The sequence below is a fragment of the Episyrphus balteatus genome, chromosome 4, assembly GCF_945859705.1.
Source record: "Episyrphus balteatus chromosome 4, idEpiBalt1.1, whole genome shotgun sequence".
NCBI lineage: Eukaryota > Metazoa > Arthropoda > Insecta > Diptera > Syrphidae > Episyrphus > Episyrphus balteatus.
The window spans coordinates 27,181,757-27,204,655 of record NC_079137.1 but is presented as its reverse complement, the minus strand read 5'-3'; the positions used below and the strand labels follow the sequence as shown (position 1 = coordinate 27,204,655).

Here is a 22,899-nt window from a genome sequence, read left to right as displayed (position 1 = left end):
TGCAACTCGAGATATGGATGATTAAAAGTCAAAACCTTGAAATTCGATGTTTGAGAAATAATTCACCAAAAATCAGTATGAAAGGTAGGTATTTGAAATAATTTGAATGTTATTAGAGAGCAAAAATAAAATAACTTGACACGTCGCACAGTGGGCCCATATGGACTTAGGCGTCTCAAAAATCTGTAACTTTGTTGTCTTTTGTGATAATTGCTTCAAATTTGGAATATAATGCCTTTGATATATAACGAATCATTCAACTTACTTTTTTTTTTAAATTAAAATTGATTTTAAGCTTTTAAAAATTAGTCAAAGTTCAAAAAGTACGATTTTCGCTTGATTTGGGTATTTAAAAATATCTGTAACTTTTTTGTCTCCTGAAATAATTAAACCAAATTTGGAACATATAATCTTTAATGTATCAGAAATCATTGAGCGTAGTTTTTTTTAAATGCAAATTATTTTTGAGCTTTGAAAAGTTAGGCAAAGTTCAAAAAGTACAATTTTGGCTCGACTATGGCGTTCCAAAAATCTGTCATTTCTTCGAGTCTGAAAATAATTAACTCAAATTACACTGGCCAACAAGGTTTTTGCCACAAGAACCAGAATATACTTTTCTATATGTTTTTGATGTGCTGAACTCGAAAATGAAGTCAGAAAATATGTATTGGCCTCCGTTTTTGAAATATTACCGTTAGAAAATGCCGAAAAACGTCATTTTGGCTGTTTTCGAGGTTTTGATTTTATGTGGTGTAATTCATTTTGAAAAAAATTATAACGGTGTCTATAAGAACTGGTTTTATTCTTCCAAAAAATGTTTAAATCTTTCCGATATCACTTTTACTGTCCGAGATATTAAAAAATTAAGTACCAGTCTTTGACTCAGAAGCAGCACTGGCCAACCAAATTAAATTTTTTTTGCCACAAGAACCAAAATATATTTTCTAAAGGTTTTTGGGTTGCTGAACTCGAATCCGAAATCAAAAAAATTCTATTGGCCTCCGTTCCGGAAATATAACCGTTATAAGATGCAACAAAATGGTTTTCTTATAACGGTTATATTTCAAGAACGGAAGCTAATAGAATTTTTATGATTGTAGATTCGAATTTAGCGATTCAAAAACCTCTAGAAAAGTATATTTTGGTTCTTGTGGCAAAAATTGTATGCCCAGGGACTTAAACTTTAGATTAAATTTAGCTCTCTTTGGCTTACTAACTGAAACTTAAGATATCTCGAGCAATAAAAGAGATATCGGGAAAATTTAAACAGTTTTTGAAAGAAGAATATCTGTTCTTAAAATCATCGGTACAAATTTGTTTATAATGAATTACCCCACATAAAATTTGAAGCTCGAAAACAGCCAAAATGAAGTTTTTTAGCATTTTATAACGATAATATCTCAAAAACGGAGGCCAATCAAATTTTTCTGACTTCAGATTCGAGTTCAGCACGTCAAAAAACTCTAGAAAAGTATATCTTGGTTCTTGTGGCAAAAAAAAAGTTCAATTTTGTTGACCAGTGTTATTAACATATTACCTGAAATGTTTAGTAAATTATTTGACACACTGTTTTTTTAGCTAATATTTTTATTTAAGTATTAAACGTTTATTCAAAGCTAAAAAATACGATTTTGACTAGGCTAGAACGTCTTAAAAATCTGTAACTTTTGTACCTTAAAAGATTATTTTCTCAAATTTTGCAAAATAAGATAAAACTGGTTTCTTAATTTTATAAAGGCCTTCCTTTCGTGTCTTAAAATTACTTAATTATATTTTTATTAGTATAAAATAAAGAAAAAAACACATTTCAATGTAGTTGGTTTGTGTTACGTTGTTTGAAATTAAAGCTATTTTATTGAAAAATTATAAGAAAAATATTGATTATACTCATTTTAAATAAAGTCGTTTGTAAGGCAAAGTGAAATAGTCGAAAAACTACGCTTTTGAGAAAAGAGCAAAAAAAGAAATCACAAAAAAAAAACTTGTTGTCAATTTTCACGAAAATACTTCTTAATTAAATACTTTAAACGGCTCTTTTGAAAATCTTCGAGTAAAATCAAAATCAGTAAATTAAATCTCTATGTAACTTTTTCCATAGATGAAATTTTTTTCAACAATTACAATATTAAATTCTAACATTTTTCTGCTACCTTAGACTTTTTCTAATAGTACAAATATCTTCAATTTCGGGTGCATACACTAAGTCTAAGAGCCCACAGCAAATTTTGGGAGTGGAGGTATAACCAAAATGTGAGTTTGCATTTTTATAGCCTTATGCGTTTTAATAAAGCATTCAAAAGTCTGTCAGCTTTAAATCGCGGCTTTATATAGTTTCGAGTTTTCCAATTAATGTGAGTGGGCTAAATCAACAAAAAATCACATTCTGAATATAAGGACTGATGCTCTGTCATTCCCCTAAAGCCTGAAGACATCAATCTTGACAGTGCGATCAATAGAACTCAAGATATGTATTGAAACAGGTCAGGATGCACCAAAATACGTTTTTTTGTACTATGTCTTTCGAAAGATATATGGTTCTCTATCAAAGAAAAGCAGATAAAAGCAGCCAATTCTTTTTGTATCTTTTAGTACATAAACCAAAGAACAAAATTGTGAAAAAAAGTAGACAGCGGAAGACAGCGGAAACATTTAAAACTCAATTCGAAATTAAAAAACTGCAAATAAAAGCTTATTGTGTGAAAAAAATAATATTAATTAAAAATATATTTTTAAAAAATTTTATTTTCAGCAATATAAATAGCAGTTAAAATAAGCTTTCCAACGACATACAACACTTATACAGGGTGTCCCACAGTCACCGCCCCAAACGAAAACCATGGATTCCTGAGGTCATTTTAAGTCGAAAAACTTAAAAGGTAATTTTCTCGTTTTCGTCCCGTTTTCGAGTTACCACGGTTTTTATGATTATTGTTCTCTTTTCCCTTATCTGGCTTTATCTTTGCCAAACTACGTTTGATTTCAAAAATTTTTTTTACAACCAATCAAGAATTTATTACAGTTTTAGTTTGTCTCAAAACTTTTTTTTCTGCGGACAACTGTTTCTCCACAATTTTGCATCAAACACAATTTTCTTCGTTTTTTAAGTTGTTTTTTACACTTTCATATCATTTAAGTCAAAAAAACACGTTAATGAGTATTAATTTTTTGTGCTTTTTATTAAAGCCCAGTTTATTTTCTTAAAAAAAAATAAGTTTTATTTCATAAAAAAGGCTACTGAAATTTATTAAAAAAAATAAACAAATTGAGTGAATTAAAAAAAAAAATAATTTTTAAATACAAAATTTATTTAAATGAATTAAAACTTTTTCTGAGCTTTATTTATTTGTTCTTTTCTTAACCACAATAGCTCAGAAAAAGTTTTTAATTCATTTAAATTAATTTTTTATTTAAAAATTATTATTTTTTTAATTCACTCAGTTTGTTTATTTTTTTTAATAAATTTCAGTAGCCTTTTTTATGAAATAAAACTTTTTTTTTTATGAAAATAAACTGGGCTTTAATAAAAAGCACAAAAAATTAATACTCATTAACGTGTTTTTTTGAATTAAATGATATGAAAGTGTAAAAAACAACTTAAAAAACGAAGAAAATTGTGTTTGATGCAAAATTGTGGAGAAACGGTTGTCCGCAGAAAAAAAAGTTTTGAGACAAACTAAAACTGTAATAAATTCTTGATTGGTTGTAAAAAAAATTTTGAAATCAAACGTAGTTTGGCAAAGATAAAGCCAGATAAGGGAAAAGAGAACAAAAATCATAAAAACCGTGGTAACTCGAAAACGGGACGAAAACGAGAAAATTACCTTTTAAGTTTTTCGACTTAAAATGACCTCAGGAATCCATGGTTTTCGTTTGGGGCGGTGACTGTGGGACACCCTGTATAATTTATTCAAATATAGATTTGAAAACGTATCGTGAAGATTTGCTTTATTTTGTTACTCAAACAAAGTATTTTCAAGTGGAGACTTCAGATACAATTTTTTAATAGAGAAACTCATTTTAAAAATCAAATTTCAATGAAAACATATAGATTGACTTTCCCTTAATTCATTTCCGTAAAGAAATTACCAAAAATTAAAATTTCATAAAAACCATTTTTGAGACGCAAATGGTCCTTTGGGCCCATTGTGCGTCGTGTCTACCAAATTTTTGATTTAACATACTATGTAGGTTTTTGGTTTCTGAATTTTTATAAAATTTACAGATTTTTACATTTCACTACTTCTCAACAAAAAAAACAAATTTTTAAAATATTTTTCTAGTGACCTTATACATTTTATAGGGCATATTAAGTATATCACAACTGCATAGGTACCTACCTACTTTATTTTTTTTAAAATACATACATAGGGGAGAGTGAGGCACTTTTGAACACGGGGCACATTTGAACACTGCACATAAAATTTTAGTTAATCAATCTTTTTTAGAAGTTATTCGATATTTGAACCCTTTAACACCATATCCATAAACGTCAATGACTTTCCTTGGTTATCTCAGCTGGCTTTAATATTTATAGGTGGAAGGTGATTTTTATAGTGGCTTTGCATTATTTCAGTTTTTTAGTTGTAAGAGTTTAAAAAAAATTTGATGCGTGATTTCAAAACGCAATACAATTTTTGTATGCCCTACAAAACGTATAAGGTCACGAGTAAAATATTTTGAAAATTTGTTTTTTGTAGTGTATTGAAATGTAAAACCTGTAATTTTTCTAAAAAAAAAACACATCAGAAGCCAAAAACCTATGTTAAATCAAAAATTTGGCAGACACTTGTCAAGTAATTTTATTTTTCCTCTCTAATAACATACAAATTATTTCAAATACCTTTCAATACCGGTTTACCGGATGCATTTTTAGAAAAAAAATTTTCAAAATCGTTAGAGCCGTTTTTTAAAAAACTAATTTTTGATAAATAATTTTTTAGAAAAAAAGTTTTAAAATAAAATTGGTATGTCATTTTGTAGAAATGACTAATCAACATCTAAAAACAAAATTTCAAAAAAATTCAATGTCCCGTTTTCGAAAATTTGATTTTTCAAAAAAAAAAAAATTTCAAATTTTTTTTAAAAATCCAAAAATTATTTTTTTGGAAATTTTATTCTTGGTTTATATTTATATAAATTATATAAATGCTTCTTCACAAGTTTCGTTGAAATCGAATAAACAGTTTCGGAGATAATCGGATTTGAAAAAAAAACGGTTCTATGGCAGGTACCTATAATAATAATGATTTTGGAACGAAAAATTTTTCATTAAAATATAGACCTTAGCTTAGTACTAACATTTGAATTTTTAAACAAAATCGTTGCAGCCGTTTTCGAGATATTTCAATTTTACTTAAATCGGTATATGACAAGTACCGTCATTTTTGGTCCAAAACAATTAATTCCAAAAACCCCTCTGGAGAGTCGCCAAATAACGCTACACAGAGAAAAAATAAGGCAGGGATGACTATGCTTCTGGTATATTTAACTTTATTTCTGGTATATTCAACTTTATTCTGATTAAATATACTAGAAGTAAAGTTATCCCTGGCGGTTTGTTTTCTCCGTGTACATACCAAATTTGACATTAATCGGTCCATCCGTTTAGGCTGTAGCTCCTTATACAGACAAACAGACAGACAGACAGACAGACAGACAGACAGACAGACAGACAGACAGACAGACAGACAGACAGACAGACAGACAGACAGACAGACAGACAGACAGACAGACAGACAGACAGACAGACAGACAGACAGACAGACAGACAGACAGACAGACAGACAGACAGACAGACAGACAGACAGACAGACAGACAGACAGACAGACAGACAGACAGACAGACAGACAGACAGACAGACAGACAGACAGACAGACAGACAGACAGACAGACAGACAGACAGACAGACAGACAGACAGACAGACAGACAGACAGACAGACAGACAGACAGACAGACAGACAGACAGACAGACAGACAGACAGACAGACAGACAGACAGACAGACAGACAGACAGACAGACAGACAGACAGACAGACAGACAGACAGACAGACAGACAGACAGACAGACAGACAGACAGACAGACAGACAGACAGACAGACAGACAGACAGACAGACAGACAGACAGACAGACAGACAGACAGACAGACAGACAGACAGACAGACAGACAGACAGACAGACAGACAGACAGACAGACAGACAGACAGACAGACAGACAGACAGACAGACAGACAGACAGACAGACAGACAGACAGACCGACAGACAGACAGACAGACAGACAGACAGACAGACAGACAGACAGACAGACAGACAGACAGACAGACAGACAGACAGACAGACAGACAGACAGACAGACAGACAGACAGACAGACAGACAGACAGACAGACAGACAGACAGACAGACAGACAGACAGACAGACAGACAGACAGACAGACAGACAGACAGACAGACAGACAGACAGACAGACAGACAGACAGACAGACAGACAGACAGACAGACAGACAGACAGACAGACAGACAGACAGACAGACAGACAGACAGACAGACAGACAGACAGACAGACAGACAGACAGACAGACAGACAGACAGACAGACAGACAGACAGACAGACAGACAGACAGACAGACAGACAGACAGACAGACAGACAGACAGACAGACAGACAGACAGACAGACAGACAGACAGACAGACAGACAGACAGACAGACAGACAGACAGACAGACAGACAGACAGACAGACAGACAGACAGACAGACAGACAGACAGACAGACAGACAGACAGACAGACAGACAGACAGACAGACAGACAGACAGACAGACAGACAGACAGACAGACAGACAGACAGACAGACAGACAGACAGACAGACAGACAGACAGACAGACAGACAGACAGACAGACAGACAGACAGACAGACAGACAGACAGACAGACAGACAGACAGACAGACAGACAGACAGACAGACAGACAGACAGACAGACAGACAGACAGACAGACAGACAGACAGACAGACAGACAGACAGACAGACAGACAGACAGACAGACAGACAGACAGACAGACAGACAGACAGACAGACAGACAGACAGACAGACAGACAGACAGACAGACAGACAGACAGACAGACAGACAGACAGACAGACAGACAGACAGACAGACAGACAGACAGACAGACAGACAGACAGACAGACAGACAGACAGACAGACAGACAGACAGACAGACAGACAGACAGACAGACAGACAGACAGACAGACAGACAGACAGACAGACAGACAGACAGACAGACAGACAGACAGACAGACAGACAGACAGACAGACAGACAGACAGACAGACAGACAGACAGACAGACAGACAGACAGACAGACAGACAGACAGACAGACAGACAGACAGACAGACAGACAGACAGACAGACAGACAGACAGACAGACAGACAGACAGACAGACAGACAGACAGACAGACAGACAGACAGACAGACAGACAGACAGACAGACAGACAGACAGACAGACAGACAGACAGACAGACAGACAGACAGACAGACAGACAGACAGACAGACAGACAGACAGACAGACAGACAGACAGACAGACAGACAGACAGACAGACAGACAGACAGACAGACAGACAGACAGACAGACAGACAGACAGACAGACAGACAGACAGACAGACAGACAGACAGACAGACAGACAGACAGACAGACAGACAGACAGACAGACAGACAGACAGACAGACAGACAGACAGACAGACAGACAGACAGACAGACAGACAGACAGACAGACAGACAGACAGACAGACAGACAGACAGACAGACAGACAGACAGACAGACAGACAGACAGACAGACAGACAGACAGACAGACAGACAGACAGACAGACAGACAGACAGACAGACAGACAGACAGACAGACAGACAGACAGACAGACAGACAGACAGACAGACAGACAGACAGACAGACAGACAGACAGACAGACAGACAGACAGACAGACAGACAGACAGACAGACAGACAGACAGACAGACAGACAGACAGACAGACAGACAGACAGACAGACAGACAGACAGACAGACAGACAGACAGACAGACAGACAGACAGACAGACAGACAGACAGACAGACAGACAGACAGACAGACAGACAGACAGACAGACAGACAGACAGACAGACAGACAGACAGACAGACAGACAGACAGACAGACAGACAGACAGACAGACAGACAGACAGACAGACAGACAGACAGACAGACAGACAGACAGACAGACAGACAGACAGACAGACAGACAGACAGACAGACAGACAGACAGACAGACAGACAGACAGACAGACAGACAGACAGACAGACAGACAGACAGACAGACAGACAGACGGACAGACAGACAGACAGACAAATGTTATCTCAACTATATACACTCCTGCTCAAATTTAACGCACATCCTATTTATTTTAGGGTAAAGTCCTGCTATTACTTTATGCCACAGCATCATGGTTATTTTCTCAAATGAGACAATAGTGATCTTAAATTAAAGGTATGGAATAATATGTTTGTCGGGAAGATTTGGGGAGAGATTTGCTGAAGTCTGTCTGTTAACCCGCGAGCCTTTTAAAGAAGAGTCATAAAATTTCATGGAGTTAAATCTGCTTTACAACACCTACGGAGTTAGCGAGCCTTTCTAGACCTAAGTTAAGTACCCAAAAATACGTGACTGATGCCCTCGAACAGCATCTGGTTCCAATCACCCCTAGATTTGGTCCACAGTTTAGTCTGATGCACGATAATGCATGCTAGAGTAGTTTGAGAATATCTTCAAGATTTTAATATTCCAGCTTCGGATTAACCACACAGAAATCTGGATTTGAATTCAATAGAACATGTGTAGGAAATATTGAAAAGATGCATTCGCGACCGAAATCCACCTCCAAGCAGTCTTGATCAACTGAAAACTTCAGTGAAAGAAGTGTTAAAACAAAACCTTCAAAAGTTAATTAGTGGAATGGACAAACGACTCCAGGTTGTCATATGCGCTAGAGGAGACTATACCAAGTATTGCATACAATTATGGGAAAGAACCGTCACCCGCTTCCATTTTTTTTTAATTTTTCTTGTTAAAAATAAAAATTATTTTATAATCAGTTTTCAGACCTTGAATTGTTAAATTTGGTTTATCTTTTTTTTGGTTGATAATACTGTTGCAGTTAAGCATTTTTTCGACTTGCTAAACAATAACAAAACACAAAAAAATGCACCAAAGAATTTTAAAGCCTTTTAAAATAAGATGCAGGGGTATAACTTCATACGAAAAATGTGTGCGTTAATTTTGAGCAGGAGTTTAGTACCTATATCACAAGTAAAAATTGGCAATGCCATGTCTTAGATGTATGTAGGTATGTATAATGAAGCCACTATTTTTCAACTTTGGCCTTAAAGCTTACACTCACCTGGCAAGGAGGCGGAAGTGGCCATTTTTCTATACATGTATTAATGTTATCCAAAATTTCTATACATGTATTAATGTTATCCAAAATATTGGGTGCAAATGGAGAAAAAAGCTTTCGAAAATATTTTGGCAATAGGACTTATTCAACAGATCAACTGCAATGGTATTTTTAAAAATATTAAGTACATATATAAAAATAAGCATACAAAATCCTTTGAATTGAAAAAAGGCAACACTTTTCTTAAAATGTATTGTCGAACTTAATGTTGTGAAAACATAACTGCCACTTTTATCAATTGCTATCGAAATGAATAATTGTTTTAAGTTTTGTACGAGTAGGTTTATCCTTATCATAACCATAAAATTTATATTTACATATCTCTGAAAAAAAAAATATTAAAAGCTTCTTGGAAAAAAAATGTAACTCATACGCCACCCTTAACATTATGTGTTTCCAATGAAATATATTTTCACTTTCCAATTTCCGCCCTAACTTTGTGTGATTTAAAGCAACATTCCATTCCAATCAACAAGTTTCTCTAAACATATTCCCAAGCAAAAGGAACATCTTCATTCATAGGAGCATAGAAAACAATTTTGTTACCCCAGTTTAGGAAATGTACTGCTCTTTCATTGTCAATGCAATGCAATACAGATACAAACTTACTACCACAGCAAAAATCTCACCCTTTTTTCCAAACACAACCATTTTTACAACATATAAAAATATTTCAAGCAAGTAAAGCCCTGATATCAACAATCGAAATGGTTAGTCTATTCCGGGCATTCTTTGGAATCACTCCTTCGGTTGCAACAAAAAATCAATTTTGTGTTCTTTAAATATAAATATTTCTTGCAGAGAAAAAAAAAATTCTTCTGAATACAGGTGCTTTCACAGTGTTGTTTTTTTTTTAGAAAATGCTTTTTTGATGTAAAAATGTTTATTGTTAACCATCCATGGGAACTAATTTTTCTGTACAAAATTGAAGAAAATGCTATTTTCTTGGATTTCTTCTCTTTTCAAGATTTTTTTTGTAATGGAAAATTTTATTTATCTTATATTGGAGCTCTAATTAAAATGAATAATGGATAAAAAAGTCATATTTTTAATAACCAGTTTGTTTAACTGGAATTATTTTGTTTAAGTATCAACTTTATCCTAAAAAAATGTATTTATTTTAATTTCTACGCTAACTACTAATATGTAATTATTGTATGTTAATAATTTATTAACATAATCTTTTCAGATTCAATTGAATATATTTATTTAAAATTACAAATACACAGAAATTCTTCACCCAAAAAGTTTGTGAAATTTTTCATTTAACGTAGATTTGTGCATGAATTGCAATCAGTTATGCGATTAATGATAGAACTATACCTATTATATCAGTCTGAAGGGTGCATTAGTGGTCATAAGAAATAGAACGAATAGATACAAAGAATACATATGAGATGAGCCTTTAATGGGGAATCGGTACATTCGTTGAATTTTGTTCATTTGACGTGTGGGAAAGCTACTTTTCGTTTTATTTTGACATATTAACTTCCGAAGCTTATGATTGTTATAGTTCCAGTCTACCTTGACTAAGGAATGTTCGATTAAGGTGCATCAATAGGTACATACATAGACAACATTACACAATTCAGTTTTGCAAATGATTTCCTGGTGTTCTTGTGTGTTGGAGTACAAAGTAAATTCTTTTCAAAATCTCATGTTTCAATTTATTACAAATACTTTGCTTATGTTAACCAAAATCTCAAAGTGATCCTTATCCAAAAAGATAAAAGACTTATTTTCTTATGAGTACTCGTAAACTACAAAGCTTGATATTGTTACGAGTAACTTCACATTGAAAGTCATTGTACATAGTTAGTGTTGAAAATTTCGACTCAGCTGCACAATTTGAGGAATCTAGAATCCAAATCCGTAATAAAAAAAATTTTGTGTGTTTGAAGTAACTTCATAAGTTTGTGAACCTTTTTATTTCTGTCGTTCAATTATTGATGGTGCATACATTTCATTCTTATAAAGCCAAAAGATGCAAAAAAGGAGCTTGAAAAAAACTAAATAACTTACCTCGGCAACTAATGTTTTAAATGCCTTAAAATTCTTGGTATTGAATCTTGAAATTAAATAATAATGTCAACCTTGAGTTCATTTTATTTCACCCATAATGACATAATAAAGAAATTAAGAAAGTTTTCAAAAAGTCAAGGAACATTTAATTTTTTTCTTTTAATATAAAAATATATTGTACAAAATTGATTTTCCTGATAACGTACCTTGAGAATAGGCTCCAGACACGTTTTGTGATTTTTTTTATTGAAATTTTGGAATTATATATAAATAACATTTTATTTAGTTAGTTAAACTAAAATATTCAAAATGAACTAAGTTCAATTAATGCAAATAAAAAAATACAGGCACGTTTTTTCACCAATTGTTTAATTGTTTTTTTTTTTTGTTGATTCAGATTTTCATGCAAAATAACGACCAATCTAATCTTAGTTGTCGGAGTAGGCCAACAACGGAGTAGGCCAACAATTTGATTTTTACTTGTGAAGTTTATCGGTAATTCACGTAACCAATTGTGATATTTGTACGAAGCAGTGATGTAAAGGCAAATTTTAGAATTCATTTTTTCAGATTGTCTTTATTTTCCAGTCTGTGAAGTATTTTTTTCAGGCCGAGACGAGCAAGTAAAAAATCATCCATATCATTTATTCAATCAATACTTAGTCACAAAAAAAAAAAAAAACAAAATAAAATTTTCATCAATATTTTTCTTGAGGTTATGTATTTCTTTATTTTTGTGCTATGCGGGGAAAAATCCAAATTATTAAAGATTATTAAAATCAGTAAATCAGCAGTAAAAGCGTCTTTGTTTTATATATACAATCAGATTTGTAAAAAATAAATTTCTTAGGTATAGGTATTTTCTTTTCATTAAAATTTAAAAAAAATATTTATTGCAAATAAAACAAATTTCTATATTAAAAAAATTATTGCAAACAAATATATTTTGCATTAAAAAAACTTATTTCAACTATAAAATAATTAAATAAAAAAATAATAAATATTTAATGCGCACATTTTACATTCATTTTATTTTAATTTTTAAATGCAGAAAACTTATATTTGCAATAACATTTTTTCAATGCAATATAATTTTGTTTTTATTTGCAATATACATTTTATGCATTTTTTTTAAATTGGTATTTGTACAACCCTGTTATACATTGAGTGAGCCCATTTATCTGTTACAAAATTCGACATAAGAAACAAATAAAGTTGTTCAAAACTCAACAAAAACGGACAAACTTTGATCTTCATCAATTTCTCAGGACCGATAGTTACTTGTTTTAGAAAAACTTTTATATTTTTAAACGGATTCACTTTTTGTATAAAAAGTTCAAGTGCAATTTTTCAAAGGAATCTTATACTGAAAACTGGTATTTCAATGAACTTTATTTTTTCGTAAACCTAATTTGTTGTATTCAAACATTAAAATATATAGGTACCTATAGTTCTAAAAAAATTTTGATTCTTTGGAGTTGTAGGCAAATTTGATTTATTTTTTGAATAAGTAATTTTTCGAAAACGTGTGAGTGAATATTTTTGGAAATATTGTATTAAGTTTGAGGCTTGGCCACACCGTAGGGTAGATGCGGTACGGGTAATTGTATGAAAAAATTTCCACATCTGAACGTTGACGTGTCAGTTTGGAATTTTTTTCATACAATTAATTACCCGTACCGCTACCGCATGTACCCTCCGATGTGGCCAAGCCTTTATTCATAGTAACTATAAAATGGTTTATCGATTTAAAAAAAATTCTAAGAATTCACGATTAAAAATTCTGTCGTAGTTTTTAAGACAACGTTTGGAATTAGGCCACAAAAAAAAAAAAAAAATAGGTTTACCTATATATTGCGATTTTATAACACAGTTTTTTATTATTTTTTTTTTATTAATTTCAAATAGAAAACATTGAAATGTTATCAAATGTATTAATTTCAAGTACAAAACATTAAAGTGTAATCAAAATTATGGAAATATAAGAAAATTTGAATTTAAAGCTAATTTCTTTGCGGACATCCGAGGTTACATTAACTCCCAGCAAGCTGAAAATTGGTAGGATTTTTGGAAACACCATCATAAATTAAACCTAAATAGTCCTCATCGATCCGAGACCTGGAAAAAAATTTACTTGAGTTCAAAGGTCTCGTCTAAGGGGAATATTTTAAAGAAAGTTGGGCACCTAGGTTTCTATAGATTTATTTTATATCACAGGTGTTTAAAATTTTTCATAAAATACTTTTTTTACATTTGCACTGAAAAACAGATTTCAAATTTTTTTTAAGGAAGTTGTACAATGGCTATGAAATGTTTAAAGTGTTTATGTAGGTACCCATCCAATTATTGTAGAAAATTATAAAAAAAAAGAAATAAATAAAATTCATTCATTCGAGGTTGTATACACTATAGTGTTGTTGTTTACTTGGCAATTTTTGAAATAACTTTAAAAATCGGTAATTAACCCTTTCGAACCCAAGCTATGATAATCATTTTTATCAAAAAAACAAAACCGACTTCCATGATTCAAAACGGGGTTTTATGGTTTTTTTAATAGTTCCTATGGCTTTAACTGAACGAAATTGAAATGGGACCACACTGCAGCCACTAGCTTTATAATACAAAAAGAATTATCAAAATTGATTGACTCTGTGGAAAGTTATGCGGTAACAAACATAAAAAAAAAAAAAAAAATACAGACGAATACCTCCTCCTTTTGGAAGTCGGTAAAAATCAATCAAAGCCATCGAAACCTAAAAAATTATTTGATGGTATATTTTTTACGAATTTTTAAAGATATGTTACATGAGAGTAACGCTGGTACCGAAAAGGTTAAAAGAAAAATTGTCAAGAGAACAATCAAAATTTTATTGATACGAATTTGAACCCAAACTTTAGAACTTGGTACACTTTTACATCTCAGTACTTTTTGTGCCCGAATAATTTCAACGAAGGAGAACTTGCCTCTTTTTTAACAGTAATGTTTTATGTTGTGATTGAACTTACTTGCTTAATCAATATTAACTGCAATAGACATATGTAGGTACTTAGGGGTCAATTAAATTGCCCTTTTTATTTTTCTTGCAAGGAAACTGCGCATTAATTTGAGATATTTTTTTTTGAAACCGGATGGTATAAAATTAAACATACAAGGATGTTGGAAAGATTCTTTACCACTCACGAATTTGCACATTTTGATATTCAGGAAAACATAGACGAAAATTAAAAGAAAAAAAAACTGAAACGTCAACAATTTTCAACATTTTTTTTACCAATTAAGGGATGGATGTTAGTTTATTATTAAAACTAAATGCATATTTTTCATTGGCACTATAAAATTTGCAATAATATGCCACTAAAGACCACAAAAACGCTTTAAAAACATGTTAAATGATAGTAACATAATTAAAATTTTAAATTTCACTAGAAATTCTGAAGGAAAATTATAAAACTAGTTTTGTTTTCCAGATTATTTAGAAACTGATTTCAAAAGTAAAGTAAAGTTCTTTGTCTATGGGTGAATAATACCGATTTGTTTTTTGAACTACACTTAGGAGCAAAAAAATGGAATCAAACTGGGTTTTGTAAAAACGGTAATTGATCAGGATGTAGTTGACACACATGAATGTTAATGGTACCATTGAAAAACTTTAAGTAAAAGCTTTAAGTAAATGAACTTAAAAATCTGTTCACTTTATAAAGATCCAAATGTACCTCCTCTGGAAAATTTAACATTAAAAAAATGAAGTGCAATTTATTGACAGATAACGCTAATACTATCGTAAGGAAAAAAAGACTGCAATTTGAAACAGACAGTATCTGGAAAATTAACTTTAAAAAAAAAATTAAGTGCAATTTATTGGAAGATAGCGCTAATACTATCGTATGCATTTTTATATTTTCCCCAACAATTCAAAGTAAGAAATTCAAGCTTTAAAATGAGACCATGAGACTTTAAAGAAAAAATATTTTACCATTGGAATTTTTGTTTTTAATATAAGAATTTATTTGATTCCGTTTTTTTGCTCCTAAGTGTAGTTTTGATAAATTTCACAACAAAACTAGTTTTAACGAAACTTGGTATTATTTCTAGTTTTGAAAAATGTGAATAATATGGGCGTAAATATTTAATCACTTAAAAGAGTTGGGGAGATCTCTCAAAAATAAAGAACCAAAAATAGATATTTAGTCATCAAATGAATTGTCATATTGAGTTTTAATATATCGATGTCTCCAAATAATGAAATGATGTGTTGTAATTTATGTATGTGATATGATTTCATTTTAAGATACATAAAACAAAAATACAAAATTCGTTCCAGACAAAGCCCAAATGAGATAATTTCGCAAATTACACACAAAAACTTTTTCATTATCTACAAATTATTATTATTTTTAACACATGACAAATCTCTCCTTATCAGTTTTCCTCTTGCCTTCTAATAACTTTATGGTATATTTATGGTATATTCACAATAAAGTAAACGGTGTGCTCCTCGAAATGTGACTTCATTTCGGAGCTACTTACAGTGCTGAAGTAAAAATTATCTCATTTCCAGATTTTAGAACAGGCTGTTAGGAAGTTCCTTGTTGGATGAACTCATTTATTAACGAACATTTTATCGCTGAATCGTTTTATTTTTACTTGCGTAGGTACAAGCTAAAGATTCTTAAAAAAATCGATGGAATCGATAATTAAATCAAGCATTAAATTATGACTTGAAAGAATGCGAAAAAAGTGGATCCCAAAATTCTCTTTGTGTCGGTATGTTTGCCTCTATGTAGAACTGCAACGAAATCACTGAAGTGAATTGCTTCAAACTCTATAATTAAGTGTTAAGAAATTAAGAAATTGAAAGTAACGGTGACAGTTTTGAAAATCTTAACCTTACAAACTAGAACAATCACAAAGGTTAAAGAAAGCTGCAATAATAATTTTATTTTAAAAACAAATTCATTTATTACTCAGTACTTACATGTTTAAACAAAATAATATAAAAGTTTCCCTTACTAACGAAGTAAAAAAAAATTTATTTTGACCCTCAGCTCTCAAGACCGCCATCTCTGGTTATGAATCCGCCAACCTTGTATATTACAATAAAATACCATGATGCATTCATTCATTCTCCGTCCCACATTGCCAATGTCATGCCTCCTGGGCAGCGATACATTGTGTATCATCATATTCACATCACGTTTTTCATTTGGCGAATGACATTTTTTCAAACAATAAATACTTTACAGTCTAAACTAACAAAAAATCTTTTATTCTTCATAATATTCAACCCCTAATCTGCAGACAGAGCACAGGCTTAATCTAAATGGATTTCTTTCTTCTTTTTTTTTTGCTGAATGCTTTGTTTTAAAACTGTAATGGAGTTTCTGTCATTCCGATGTATGATATGTTTACGACACTTACACCATCATTACCGATGCGCGTAATTCATTGTGAATCAAACAGTGACGTGTCCTTCATGAACAGGAACAACTATGCGCCACCTTCACCACCCTCTTGCCTCTTCTAGCTACTCAATGGCGCTTAGATCGATTCAGCTTAGAATTTAGCTGTTTTATCTTTGGGGAGGTAATTTAATTATCTAACTTTTAGCGCCGGGCTACAATAGAGGTTGGTATCGGTATGCTGAAGTCAATTTATTCAAACCTAACGGCACGATATCTGACATATGAAAAATCTAAACCCATTGTGGTTTAAACGATTTCTTCATTACAATTCAAAAGAAGATTAGAATGAAGATAAAGATTGAACACTGAAGTATAAATGTTTAAAATGTTAGAAGGTTTGTGTTCCAAATTAATCATCCCCGCTCTGATTTTCGTTTGTGAAAGCAATACTTTCGTTTTTAAAAATTAAGTGCTCCACATTTCCATTATTTTTTAAATCTTGTGAATTGTAGTGTTCTAAAAAAAAACTATAGAGTTGCTATAACTTTATTTTTTTGACGTTTTCATTTCGTTTTGATTTTGGCACACCATGTTTAAATCTGTGTGAAAATCAATTAAGGTTCCTAAATAACTTGAGCTCTTTACGATTTTCATACGTAACTTCAATGTTTTTTTCGGGTTGGGGTCAAAATTCTGCCGGGGTCAAAATTCTTTTTACAAATTCTGCTTTACAAAATTCTGCTTTCAAAATTCTGCTTTTCAAAATTCTGTTTTTCAAAATTCTGCTTATTTGATTACTTACCTACATAATTTGTCATTTTTTAAATGCGAATTAATTTTTGTTTTATAAATGAATAAATTTGAAAATATTAAGAAAAGGTTTTTAATATTGAACATTTCCGAAAATAACTAAAAATTTATTAATTTATCAAATAAAGATGAATATTCAAAAATTTGAATAAGAAAAGGAATATACAACATCGGTTCCAATTAGTATACATATTTTATTTGAAAGAAAGTCAGTATATGCATTTCAAAAAATATTTGCGACACTTAACACTTAAAGTACCAATGTTGAATTACATTAATGAGGTGTATTTTTCTTTAGCCAGCGCATATGCTATAAAAAAAAACAGAATTAGCAGAATTTGTTTGTTCAAATATAATGCTGGCAGAATTTTGAAAAGCAGAATTTTAAAAAGCAGAATTTTGACAAACAGAATAGAAAAAAAGGGGATCGGGTCAAAATTCTGGCTTCAAAATTCTGCTTTTCAAAATTCTGCTTTTTTAACGAAAATTCTGTTTTTCAAAATTCTGCTATTTTTGTATTCTGCTTTTCAAAATTCTGCTTTTTAAAATTCTGCTTTTCAAAATTCTGCCAGCATTATAATTGAACAAAAAAATTCTGCCAATTCTGTTTTTTTTTTATAGCATATGCGCTGACTAAAGAAAAATACACTTCATTAATGTAATTAAACATTAGTACTTTCCTAAATTTTTTTGTTTAAGTGTCGCAAATATTTTTTAAAATGCATAGACTGACTTTCTTTCAAATAAAATCTATGTTTAACTTATTGGAACCGATGTTGTTTGATACAAAATATTCCTTTTCTTATTCAAATTTTTGAATATTCATCTTTATTTGATAAATTAAAAAATTTTTAATTATTTTCGGAAATGTATTAAAAACCTTTTCTTAATATTTTCAAATTTATTTATTTATAAAACAAAAATTAGTTTGCTTTCAAAGAATGACAAATTATGAAGGTAAGTAATCAAATAAGCAGAAAATTTTTCAAGAAGATGATTTTACAAATTTTTGCAAAAAATTAAAAAAGGGTTTGGAAAATGTTAAAAAGCGCGAGTTATAGAATTACTTCCCAATATAAACAATAATAAAAACATACCAAGCATATTTGCTTGAGTACAATAAATTATAAGAATAAGTATCTCCATTAAATTAATATAAACAAAGATTTTTTAACGATCGCATTTCTCAATCATAAATTAATATAAACAAAGATTTTTAACGATCGCATTTCTCAATCATAAAAATGAATCACTCTAAGAAATTGTCAATGATTCAAATTCTAAACAAAACATTATATTATGTATCTTTACTGTGGCAATGTATTCATGTAGCATTGCTGCACAGTTAAATAAAGTATAAAAGGGGCTTGCATAACAAGTCACGAATAGATTATAGTTCGAACATTCTAATATAGCGGATGATTTCCCCCCACCAGTGGTAAGGGATCTGAAGCTTGTGAATAAAATATTAAAAATAAAATTGTGTTTTATTTTGATTCATTATTTTTTTTAAAAATTGATCCCGGAGGACCAAAAACAAAATTGGCGCAGTCGGTAGGATTTCAATGAGATCTATTAACGAATTTAATAGTGACATATGAGATCCAGTGATTCGAATAAAAAAAATACTTTTATTGTGAAAGCTAATAACACCGAAGTGTTTTAACGAACAATTAAAAGTTATTTAATAAAACAATTGCCGAAGCAATTAATAATTTTTTTCTAAAGTGTTAAATAAAAAATACACGAATTCTCGTAGAGAGATTAGAAAATTAAAGTGTCTACGAAAAAGACAGTGCTTAAGAAAAATAAAAGCAGTGAAAAAAAAAAATAATAAATGTTAAACTGAAATTAACAAACAAAATAATAAAAAAAAGAAGTGAACTCACAGTGTTAAATTAAAATTAACAAAAAAAAAAAAAGAAAAAAAAAAACAGAAACTCTTTTAGAAACAAAATTTAAAAAAAAAAAAAAAATTTTACAAAAATGGCAAATCCAGCAGCAGACCAAAATATACCACTAGTACGATTGGAAAAAATTCCAAAATTCTCGGGACGTCCAGATGAGGATGTCATAGCCTTCATCGAATACATAGATTTTGTGTACAGTTATGTAAGTGTGGAAAATCAACCAATAGCGACACTTATAATAAGAAATAAAATACAAGGAGCAGCGATCAACACCTTACGAAGAATTTTAATGCCAACATGGCCAACAATAAAAGATGCATTAATCCAGGATTTCGGAGTTAGGGAGACATATGAACAAATTCTACAAGATCTTCATACAATCAACACGAGTGATCTTCAACAACTATTTGACCAGACTGAAGGAATCCTTTTAAAACTTAATAAAAAAAGTAAGTTAGAACAGAGTACTATTTATAACCCAGAAAATAATGAGAGTATTGTTATGAATAAATTTTTAAATAATTTAAATGCCAATCAAGCATCTGTCATTATTGCACAAAATATAAAAAATATAAGAGAGGCTTATACTCTGCTAATGCGTCATAGAAATTTAAATAAAGAATATAAACAGGGAAATTCGAACAATTTTAAACAAAATAATAACAATTACCACAATAATAGCAGAGGAATGAATTATAATCAGAGACCGAATAATTATATTGCTAGACCACCATTCCAAAATAATTTTAGAAATAGTTATCAAAAACATCAGAATTCAGGACAATTTAGAAATTATAATGACTTTAATAAAAACAATCAAAGGTCATTCCCTTCAGGACAATATAGGAATAATAACTATAATAATTATAACAATCGGAATCCAAGACCAGAACCTATGGATGTAAATAATACTGAAATAAAACATGAAGAGGTAAATTTTACCTTAGCCGGGAAAAAGAATCACTTCCCATAATAAAAGTCACAATAAATAATAAAAAATTTAATATTCTAATAGATACTGGCTCAACAATAAGTATACTTGATGAGTCACAACTATTAGAAATTCCTAGAACTTTAATGAAAGTTCCAAGCAAAATTAAAACACTTAATCACGAAAATACAATAAAATTTGAGATCATAACTGAAGTACCAGTAGAATTCAATGAAAATGAATCTACTATGGCATGGAAGTTGATGAAAATACAAAATAATAAATTTGTAGGAATTATAGGTCAAAATTTATTAAAACCTATTGGAGCGACATTATACTTAAAAGAAGGATATATTGATATAAATAACAGGAAAACGTATTTTGAGAATTATGATAGTGAAAAGAAAGAAACTAAACGTATATATGAATATGAAGAAATTCACACTCTAGAGTATTGCAACTCAACGCAAATGAGTCAATTAATAGATGAGAACTTGAATTTTGAAGAAAAAAAAGAATTAAGAAAATTTATTGATGAAAATAAATACGTTTTTTATAAAGAAGGTGATAAACTTACTTCAACAACACAAACTATGCATAGCATTAGGACAGAACATGATAATCCTATATTCAGCAAAATATATAGATACCCTAAAATTCACGAAAAAGAAATTGAACGCCAAGTTCGAGATTTATTACAACAAGGTATAATAAAAAAAAGTGTTTCCCCTTATAATGCACCAATTTGGGTAGTCCCAAAGAAAATAGATAATTCAGGTGAACAAAAATGGCGAATGGTAGTTGATTACAGAAAATTAAATGAAAAAACCATCGAATTTAAGCATCCTATACCTAATATCGACGAGATATTAGATAAATTAGGAAGAGCTCAGTATTTTTCAACCCTTGACCTTGCTAAAGGTTTTCATCAAATAAAAATGAATCCTGCTGATTCTGAAAAAACAGCTTTTTCAACTCCATATGGACATTACGAATGGTTAAGAATGCCATTTGGTCTGAAAAATGCACCAGCCACTTTTCAAAGAATGATGAATGAGGTTTTGGAAGGTTTAATAAATAAAATTTGTGTGGTATATCTTGATGATATATTAATTTTTAGTACTTCATTACAGGAACATTTAGTTAACCTTCGATTAGTTTTTCAACGTCTAAAAAAATATAACCTTAAAGTGCAGATAGATAAATGTAATTTTCTTAAAAGAGAAACAAAGTTTTTAGGGCATACAATTACAGACAAAGGTGTGAAACCAAATATAGATAAAATAGAAGCCATAGAAAAAATACAACTTCCTAGTACAACTAAAGAAATTAAATCCTTTCTAGGAATAACAGGGTACTACAGGAAATTTATCAAAGATTACGCAAAAATTGCACAACCCATTACCAAGTTTTTAAAGAAAGATAAGAAAATTGATAAAAATGATATAAATTATATTAAAGCACATCAAGAATTAAAAAATGCACTTCAAACAGAACCGGTACTTGCATATCCAGATTTTAATGAAAAATTTTTATTAACAACAGATGCATCCAATTATGCCATTGGAGCAGTGCTAACACAGAAAGGGCATCCAATAACATTTATAAGTAGAACTCTCAATGAACATGAAAGAAATTACAGTACAACAGAAAAGGAATTACTCGCCATAGTTTGGTCAGTAAAATATTTACGACCGTATTTATATGGTAGACGATTTGATCTTAAAACAGATCACCAACCATTAAAATGGCTACAAACAAAGAATTTAGGTAGAGATATTTCACCCAGATTACAAAGATGGATACTTCAGTTAGGAGAATATGATATGCAAATCGAATATTTAAAGGGTACAAGCAACACTGTAGCAGATTTCTTGAGTAGAGAAATTAAAAATGAAGAAGAAATAAACATGTTAGAACAAGAATCAGTTAAAGCTACAATACATTCGCAGCATGAAGATCTAAATGATCACTTCCCAATTAAAGATAGTGCAGTGAACATATTTAAACAACAAATAATACTACAAGCAGGAAACGGACTTAAGAAAAATTCAAACTTTAAAAGAATACATATAGGAATAAATGAAATAAATAAAGATAATTTTAATGATCTTATCATACCATTAATAGAAAAAATTAATACAGGAATTTATACTGAATTAACAGACAACGAATATAACATACTTCAACAAAAATTAATAGAGTTATTTGGAACAAGAATTAAATTTTATAAATGTGTATACTTTGCTAAAGACATAGAAACAGAAGAGGAAGTTATTAAACAAATAAAATTGTATCATGAAAAAGAAACAGGTCATTCAGGAATTGAAG

The 22,899-nt window shown here is 30.9% G+C and overlaps 1 protein-coding gene across 8 annotated transcripts in view; it reads left to right on the top strand.

Annotated features, from left to right (window-relative positions):
• Positions 1-22,899, top strand: part of LOC129920260 (calbindin-32) — a 65,474-nt gene that overhangs the window by 2,645 nt on the left and 39,930 nt on the right. For 4 of the 8 annotated variants that reach the window (XM_056001553.1, XM_056001552.1, XM_056001551.1 and 1 more), the window contains exon 1: positions 10,191-10,320. The exons of 1 other annotated variant lie outside the window; for it this stretch is intronic. The gene's annotated coding sequence lies outside the window, so the exon portion shown is untranslated. Of the gene's footprint in view, positions 1-10,190; positions 10,321-10,760; positions 11,129-11,184; positions 11,365-22,899 lie in introns of those variants that run through there. 3 more of the 8 variants (XM_056001550.1, XM_056001547.1, XM_056001549.1) reach the window with 3 other exon arrangements.